Source organism: Dendrobates tinctorius, unplaced genomic scaffold (genome assembly GCF_039654945.1).
Source record: "Dendrobates tinctorius isolate UK_male_01 unplaced genomic scaffold, ASM3965494v1 ptg000092l, whole genome shotgun sequence".
Taxonomy (NCBI): Eukaryota; Metazoa; Chordata; class Amphibia; order Anura; family Dendrobatidae; genus Dendrobates; species Dendrobates tinctorius.
Window position 1 is genome coordinate 1,431,847 of NW_027361760.1, and position 9,325 is coordinate 1,441,171.

Here is a 9,325-nt window from a genome sequence, read left to right on the forward strand (position 1 = left end):
GAAAAACAAGGCAAAACAAAACCAAAACACAAATGCAAAAAGTAGAGCAGAAAACTTAGCTTTTGAGGAGCAGGAATCAGACTGGTCTCCAAGAATCCCTCAGAGTAATCACCCGCAAGGCAGAAGGGCGTCGGCTGCCTTATATCCAGTCAGCAAAAAGGCATTTTGATCCTTTGACATACAGGGATGTTGTGAGTTAATTTTCCCCTTCACCATTGAGGTCTGATGAACTCCCTCTTCTGGTGAAGGAAGGTAGTGAGGCTGATTACAAAGCACCTGAGCAGAATGATGATCACTGGGTGACTGGAATTGCTGACTGGATATAAGGCAGTCGACGCCCTTCTGCCTTGCGGGTGATTTCTCTGAGGGATTCTTGGAGACCAGTCTGATTCCTGCTCCTCAAAAGCTAAGTTTTTCTGCTCTGCTTTTTGCATTTGTGTTTTGGTTTTGTTTTGCCTTGTTTTGCCGATTTCTGCCTTTCCCTGCTGGGTGAGCTGAATTCCTTTTTGCTCTGTCTTCAGAAAATACCTGAGTACTGATATAGTCTTTTTGAAGCTTAGCGTCTTCAGGGCTTTTTTCCCTATCAGTCTGTTGGCTCTTATTTTTGAGAGGGTTTTGGTGGATTGCAGACAGCAGCTTTTCTATCCTGTCCTATCTAGTTAGCTTGGGCCCCATCATTTGCTCAGCCTATCTTTCTATCTGTGTGAGTGTTTTTTCATCTTGCTTCACCGTCATTATATGTTGGGGCTGCCTATTGCTTTGGGGTCTGCTCTGGGGCAGTTTAGATTTCCCTTTCTGTCTTTAGGCTATGTAGTTCTCGGGCTGTGATCGAGGGGTCTAGGGCACCGTAGGAACCCCCCACGGCTACTGCTAGTTGTTGTTGTTAGGTTCAGGGGTCTGCAATCCGATAGCTGCCAACTTCTCTGGTTTTCTGGACTTAGCTAGTATTTCTGTTTTTGCCTCCTACGGTGACTCATTCATAACAAAACTGCTATTTCTGAATTACATATTGAACTGAGGAAAGGACAACTTGAAAACGCTTTGCTATCTTCTTATAGCCTTCTCCTGCTTTGTGGGCCTCCACCATTTTCATTTTCAGAGTGCTAGGCAGCTGCTTAAAAGAACCCATGGTGGCTGTTTTTTCGCACAAGGTTGGAGGAGGCTATGTGTTTCTAAACCTGTGGAATCTGCATCAGCTAGCCTTTCCTAACATTGAGGGTGAACAAGCCATAACCCTTACAGGCTAATTAAGGTCTGAAACCTTGATCAAAGTTATCAGAGCACACAAATCTCCAAAGGTGCCCAAACTTTAGCATCGGACCATTTTTCTTTTTGGAATTTTTAAAATGTGAAAAAATTACAATGTGTATTACTTTTTAGCCTAAAATACAAAACAAATGTGCCATCTTTAACTTTAGGGCTTTTAGAGATCATTTCATCTTCAACTTGCTTAACTGTTCACAATAACAGTAATTTTGACCAGGGGTGCTTAATCTTTTGCATGCCACTGTATCTTTTACCAAATGTTACCTACTTTTTCAGATTTTAAGAAAAATGCTCGTGTTACCGATCACGAATACGAATGTACCATATTCATGCCGAATTTATGTTTGTCGATCGTTTTCCGAACATACTCATCTCTAATAACAGTTCTTCTAAGGGTTAATCATTTGTTTTGCTGTTTGTATCACATACAATCTACATTTTGTCTAGGGAGGGAGAGTTTCGCAGAAGCAGGGAGAGTGATAGAATCCAGTCTCTATGCAGGGATTAGGTCTGTGTAGTCTGTCAAAATATATAGCTGCATTTTTTTTGGGGGTGGGAGGTAAAAATACTGAATATATTTTTATCCATCGAGTATTACGTGCTTTGTGTTATTATTTTGTGTTATAGAACACTCAAAAAAGTTGTAAAAAATGTTCATGAGTTAAATTTTGTACCCATGCACAATTCTGTGTTCTGGGGTAAATTTTTTATATATGTAACACTCCAAAAAAGCATTTAAAAATTTGGCATGGTTAAATTTCTCACCCATACTGTATTACATGGTTTAGGGAACATTTCTGTGATCTTTAAAACTGAAAGAAAAGTGTTAAAAAATTCAGCAGGTTTCAATTTGGTAGCCACATAGTATTACGTGTTTCGTGGTACATTCCTGTGATATCTAAGACTCCAAAAAAGGCTAAAAAATTAGTTGGATTACATTTCTCACCCATACCCTATTCTGTGGTCCGGGGTACATTTTTGTGATTTATAACACTCCAAAAAAGTGTTTATTTTTTTGCTGTAATCAATTAGGCTGGACTCACATTTGCGGTTGTGTCCGCAGCATTTCTGCCACATACATTCGCATGCGTAATGTTTTCCTATTTAACGTTGTGGACACAGGTACGCGCATTCGTATGCTTTTGGCCGCGTTTCACTACGCTTGCGTCGTTTTGGGTTTTGTGGTGGGGCGTGGCTAACTCAAAATGTTGCAATTTTGGAGGCGGCCGCTTGCAGAAGGAATGCAATGAAACAATGCATTACAGTCTATGAGAACGCATGCTAACGCTAGTACACGTGTTCGCAAGCGTTTCCGTACGCATGTGTTTGTCTTGATTAAACCTGTCTAGACACATTAGCCACCATCCACACAAAGATAGATAAAAAGAGGGAGTGGGCAGTCATTTTCCATTACTCTCAAGACACTGGAGACTGAAAGCGCAGAGAAGACATCACTGAATTGAAGCCAAATGTGAGTATACAACCTAATGTCTGTGTGTTTTTTTTTAAATTTTACTCCCTGCAGTCTGTAATTATTTATGTCTCTTTCTTGCAGCATTCTTCACCATGGTCTCTAGCCCTGAGCAGACAGGATTCTGAAGTGAATACCTTTGCAACTATGGTTGGTAAGTATCACTGTTAGGCCTCTTTCACACTTCAGTTTTTTGCCATCAGTCACAATCCGCCAAAATTTGAAATTGGCGGATCCGCTTTTTCTTGTTGCGGATCCGCCAATTTCCCCATTGGGATACATTAGTGGCGGATTTTGATGGATGGTCGTCCGTTGCGTCCGATATTCGGCGGATCCGCAAAATTCTTTGCGGATTCTGTCTGAGGGGGACGGAGAATGTAACGTTTTTTTTCGCCGTCAAAATGGCGGATGACGGCGGATCCGCCGTCATCAGCCATGCGGTAGAATGGGGCCCTATGGGCGGCGGATCCGCCGGGATCCGCGATTTTGCGGAATCCGCCGGCAGGATCCGCAAAATCGCACTGCGCATGCCCAGAAAAAAAGATACTTTTCCAGACAGTCCCAAAACTATATAAGATGGGCTAATTGGGCCCAGACATGCAGTAGCAGCCAGACAGCAAGCCAGCCAGACCACCACCAAGCCTGCAAGACAGCCACCAAGCCTGCAAGACAGCCACCAAGCCTGCCAGACCACCCAGCCTGCCAGACACCCACCAAGCCTGCAGCCACAGCTATCAAGAGGCCTGCCAGTACCAGCTTTACCAAGTGTGAGTATACCTATGACATTTCTGTGTATGGCCTGCAAGTGTGTAGCGTGTGTGTGTGTGTGTGTGTGTGTGTGTGTGTGTGTGTGTGTGTGTGTGGTCTGTGAGTGTTGCATGTCTGTTTTTTTTTTTTCTTATATTTTTTTTTTCTGTTGCTTGTGTACTGCATTTTATTTTCATACAACTGTAATTATATTGTATTTTTTATGCTGTGATTGCTGCGATTGAGTGGTTTATGGTATGTGGTGTAATTGGGCCCAGACAATCCGGCACCAGCAACACTGAATACTCCAAGCAAGATATCCGACTCCAGCCTGCCTGACAGAAGATTCAACTAGAGCTATAAAACCTGTCTGCCCATCTGCAAGTCTACCACCTGCAAGACCCCTGGAGCGTGTGTGTGTATGTGTGTGGCCTGTGTGTGCATTTTTTTTTTTTTTTTCTTTCCATTTTTTTTTTTTTTTTCTGTTGCATGTGTACTGCTTTTTATTTTCATACAACTGTAATTATATTGTATTTTTTATGCTGTGATTGCTGCGATTGAGTGGTGTATTGTATGTGGTGTAATTGGGCCCAGACAATCCGGCACCAGCAACACTGAATACTCCAAGCAAGATATCCGACTCCAGCCTGCCTGACAGAAGATTCAACTAGAGCTATAAAACCTGTCTACCACCTGCAAGACCCCTGGAGCGTGTGTGTGTATGTGTGTGGCCTGTGTGTGCATTTTTTTTTTTTTTTTCTTTCCATTTTTTTTTTTTTTTTTTCTGTTGCATGTGTACTGCTTTTTATTTTCATACAACTGTAATTATATTGTATTTTTTATGCTGTGATTGCTGCGATTGAGTGGTGTATTGTATGTGGTGTAATTGGGCCCAGACAATCCGGCACCAGCAACATTGAATACTCCAAGCAAGATATCAGACTCCAGCCTGCCTGACAGAAGATTCAACTAGAGCTATAAAACCTGTCTGCACAGCTGCAAGTCTACCACCTGCAAGACCCCTGGAGCGTGTGTGTGTGTGTGTGTGTTGCATTTTTTTTTTTTTTTCTGTTGCATGTGTACTGCATGTTATTTTCATACAACTTTAATATTGTATTTCTTGCTGTGATTGTGTGGTGTAAAGGCTGGTTTCATATTTGCACTTTATAGCGCAGGGATAACCTGCACACGTCCACCACTAATCCCCGTCCCATCTGGTCATCACCGCCTACTAGCACACATGGACGCTTGCGATCTGCACACCCTATCTTTAGTATGGGGTGCGCAGATTGCAAGCGTTCATGTGCGCTAGTAGGTGGGGATTAGTGGCGGACGTGTGCAGGAAATAGCTGCGCTATAAAGTGCAAATGTGAAACCGGCCTAAATGGTATTGTATGTGGTGTTATTGGGCACAGACATCTACATCAAACACCAGCCTGACTGTATCAGTCAGGCTGGTGTTTTAATGTAGATGTCTGTGCCCAATAACACCACATACAATACCATTTAGGCCGATTTCACATTTGCACTTTATAGCGCAGCGATGGCCTGCACACGTCCGCCACAAATCCCCGCCTACTAGCGCACATGAATGCTTGCGATCTGCGCACCCTATCTTTATCATAGGGTGCGTAGATGGTGCGCTGGCAGGATTTTACCATGTGCTGCGCACTTTTGAAGGTGTGCCCTTGCGCGCCAAACGCAGCATGTTGCATTTTGGCGCGCACGGCACACCTTCAAAAGTGCGCAGCACACTGTAAAATCCTGCCAGCGCACCATCTGTGCACCCTATGATAAAGATAGGGTGCGCAGATCGCAAGCATTCATGTGCAGTAGTAGGTGGGGATTTGTGGCGGACGTGTGCAGGCCATCGCTGCGCTATAAAGTGCAAATGTGAAACCGGCCTAAATGGTATTGTATGTGGTTTGTGCCCAGACATCTGGCAACAGCCACACTGAAGAAACCGAACCAGACATCAAACACCAGCCTGACTGATAGAATTTCAAACTCCGCTGCAAATCTTCCACCTGCAAGACACCTGGAGTGTGTAGCCTGGCTGTGTGTTATGCGTGTTTGCGTTTTTTTATTTTTCATGTATTGTGGTATTTAAAATAAAGAGCAGAGTAGCTCCTATTTTTTGGAAAAAAAAAAAATAATAAAAAAAAAAATAAATAAATTGTTTTGAAAAAATCTACTTTGTATCATTTTAAAAAAGGTAAAATTAAGTTACCATAAAGGTAATTGAAGTGTTCTGGTATACAAGTGTGGTTAAAAGTGAGATTGCAACATACCATGAAAAAATGGGTATACACAACTGAGTTTCAGGGAATTCAAAACCATGCAAACACAGTGGGTATACACAGAAATTAAACACCTTCAATCACTGGTTACATACTCTGTTGAGAGTTTCAGGGAATGCAAACACTGGTATACACAGCAATTACACACTACACGCCTTCAATCACTGGTTACACGGTGAGACCTTTAATCACTGGTTACACTCTCGGTGAGAGTTTCAGGGAATGCAAACTGGTATACACAGCAATTACACACCTTCAATTACTGGTTACACTCAGTTACAAAACACAAAGAAAGTAGGTTTACACAAAATATTAGACACCTTCAATCACTGGTTACACTCTGAGATAAGGGAATGTAGACATGCAAACACTTAAAATTGCGTATAATTAGTTTCAGGGAATTACACATACAAAATGTGGTTTTTTTTTTTTTTTTTTTTTTTTTTTTTTTTTTAAAACTTTCATATCATTTTCTTTCAGTTCACACAATGAAGCGCCACCATACCGGCAGACACGGCCAGCCCAACCGTAGCAGAGATTCAGACCGCAGCAGGGATCAACGCAGCAGACATGACCGGTCAGACCGCAGCAGAAACAACCCTGACCGCAGCAGAGAGGAACAGCCACACCGCGGCGTACAGGCAACCATTAGTTTCCCTGTAAGTATAAAGACCTGAAAGCTTATTATGATCCTTTGTATAGTAGCTTAACAAGTCTCTTTATACTTGCAGATCACTTCAAGCACTACCAGCAGGGTAGCAGCAGAGAGAGCCAGCCAGGCTGCAGCAGAGAGGCCCAGCCAGACCGCAACAGAGACTGCCAGCCAGGCTGCAGCAGAGAGGCCCAGCCAGACCGCAACAGAGACTGCCAGCCAGGCCGAAGCAGATACTGCCAGCCAAACATTTTCCCTGTAAGTATAAAAGCCTGAAAGCTTATTATGATACTTTGTATAGTAGCTTAACAAGTGTGTTTATACTTGCAGATCAGTTCAGGAAGCAACACAGCTGCCCCAAGCCGTAATGTCTTCTCCTGAAAGCTCCCCCTCACATCATCAGCGAGCTGAGGTAAAAAAAATTTTGTTTATTTTTTATTTAAAATAATTTTTTTGTGGTTAAAAACACTATCCTATTATGTTTTAACAGGAAGCTGATTCAGAGGAGCTTCCAGGAGGAGACGTGCAGGGTGGAGAGACACACGGAGGGGGTGCGCAGATTGTAAGTTTAGCACATACACAGATACATAATGCTACACCCAACACAAACATTCATCACAGTGCACACCATAACTGCATCCATCCAAACATTTTTTTTTTTTTTTCCCACAGTCTTCAGAATCCGGTGCCCGCACTAGAGTGACTCCCAGGACATCCCAGGGTCGTCAAGGTGATGCCTCTGGTGGTCGGCAAACGGTAAGTAACCCTATTTTGATAATTGTTTAAATGAACATCATGTGTTTGAATATAATGTAATTTTTTGCTTTTTGTTTTGTTTTTTATCTTCACAGGTTTCACAGCGTGCTCCCCGCAGACATCAGGAGGAGGGTGTCATTATTGATAGTGATTACCTCATCCATGAGGTGGAAATCCGGGAGCCGCTGTGGAACATGGCAAACCGTCTTCATGCCGACCAACCAACCACACGACGGCTCTGGGATGAAGTCTGTTCTTCAGTTATTGACAACTGGGAGGAACTCAATGCGAGGGCCAGGGATTTTGTGCGTAAGTATTACAACTTCAGTAACTTATATTTCCAGCATGTGAAGTGTTGAATACTAAACCTTTTTTTTTTTTTTTTGCTTCACAGGTGACAGGGTTATCACACGGTGGCGGTCGCTCCGGGATCGCTTCAAGAGGGACTACAACAAAGAGATTCAGACCCCGAGTGGATCGTCGGGAGGACGCCGGGGACCCCAGTACAAAAACTACCAAGCCCTGGCGTTCCTGCGATCTACAATGGCGTGCAGAAGGTAAATATTCCCCAAACAATTCCTGTAGTAGAAATGTTTAACCAATTTTTTTTTCAGCAGACTTAAATTAAATATCAATATTTTTAATATACATTTTTTTCTTCTTTTTTTTTTTTTAGCACCATCTGCAGCACTCGGGAGTCTGCATCAGAGTTGCGTCCCTCTGGAGTGATCCCTAGTGAGACCGCCCCCGGTGACCACATCGAGGTATCCGACCCCTCTGTACCTACCCTCTTGTCTGATCCCTCTATCCCCTCCACCAGCACTGGAGCAGCAGGGCAGACTTCATCACATGAAGCTGCTGGTGACGACTTGTTCCCTGTTCCCCACCCCTCAGACACTGCCGCAACATCTCGACCAACTTTTGGTTCTGGCCGGCAGCGTCTGAGGAGTCAGGAAAGGATGACCTTGTCTGACTGTTTGAGTCTAAACTCAACTGTTCAACACGGTTTCCACACTTATGGACAACGGTTATCTTCTGGGTTGACCATGATCAATCAAAGTATCATGGAACTCAGAAGATACATGGAACAGATGAGTTTAGAATCAAACCAGACACCGAGACATACCTTTTTTCAATCTGTTGTCCGGCAAATGGAAGGTTTAAGTACTCACCAGCAGATGCGTGTGATGCAAGCCTGTCAGAATGCTCTAGTGGAAGTGCTTGCTGAAGCATCTCTTCCTCCCCCTGTCTATCCTTCCACAGTCCATCCTCCCCCTGTCTATCCTTCCACAGTCCATCCTCCCCCTGTCTATCCTTCCACAGTCCATCCTCCCCCCGTCCATCCTTCCACCACCATCAATCACACAGCCGTCCCTCCTCCTACCACTCCCTCTCCTTTCTCTAGTTCCCCATTCCATTCTTCCCAGTACCTACCTTCCCCATTGCATTATACCCCAATGCCCTCGCCATACCCACCCCCACATACACCTTCAATGTACCCACAAACCTCGTCTGTCCATCCACTCCCGTCCCAACCACATGTGTTAAACCCCCCTTCCACTTCTGGTCCTCACCAACTCCCTCCCCAGTCCCCTACCCCCCCTCGATGTGGTCAACCCTGTTAACCCCCCCTCCAATACTATCTCCACCCAACAGTATCATAGTTTGTAATTTTTCTGTTGTAATATACCAAAAAAAATTAAAAAAGGTAATATTATACCAAAAAAAAGTTACCAAAAAGGTAATACCAAAAAAAGTTACAAAATAAGTTAAGAAAAAAAATTAAAAAAAAAAAATACAGTTAATACAAATTGTCAGAAATAAACTGTTTTTTTTCAAAAAACTTTATTGTGATGTTTATTTTTTGCTTCTTTATTCAAATTACACCAGTGGTGTAAAAGGTAAACACAACACTTGTTAACACAACACACAACCCTGGGTAATATTTCACAGTACACCGGTGGTGTACAAGGTACAAAAAAACACTTGGTAGCACAACATTTGATAACCAACACTTGTGAACATTTCAAAGTGTAAAACGCTTGGTACACAACACTTGGTAACTTTACGCTTGGTACACAACACTTGGATAACTTTACGCTTGGTACCCAACAATTGTTAACACTGCAAAGT

The 9,325-nt window shown here is 43.2% G+C and overlaps 1 long non-coding RNA gene across 1 annotated transcript; it reads left to right on the forward strand.

Moving 5' to 3' along the window:
• The first annotated feature begins 3,045 nt into the window (after positions 1 to 3,045).
• On the forward strand, positions 3,046 to 8,880 carry LOC141098455 (uncharacterized). Its single transcript, XR_012234237.1, has 3 exons — positions 3,046 to 3,504; positions 6,265 to 6,694; positions 6,767 to 8,880. It is a non-coding gene; the product is annotated as an uncharacterized lncRNA (long non-coding RNA).
• The last annotated feature ends 445 nt before the right edge of the window (positions 8,881 to 9,325 follow it).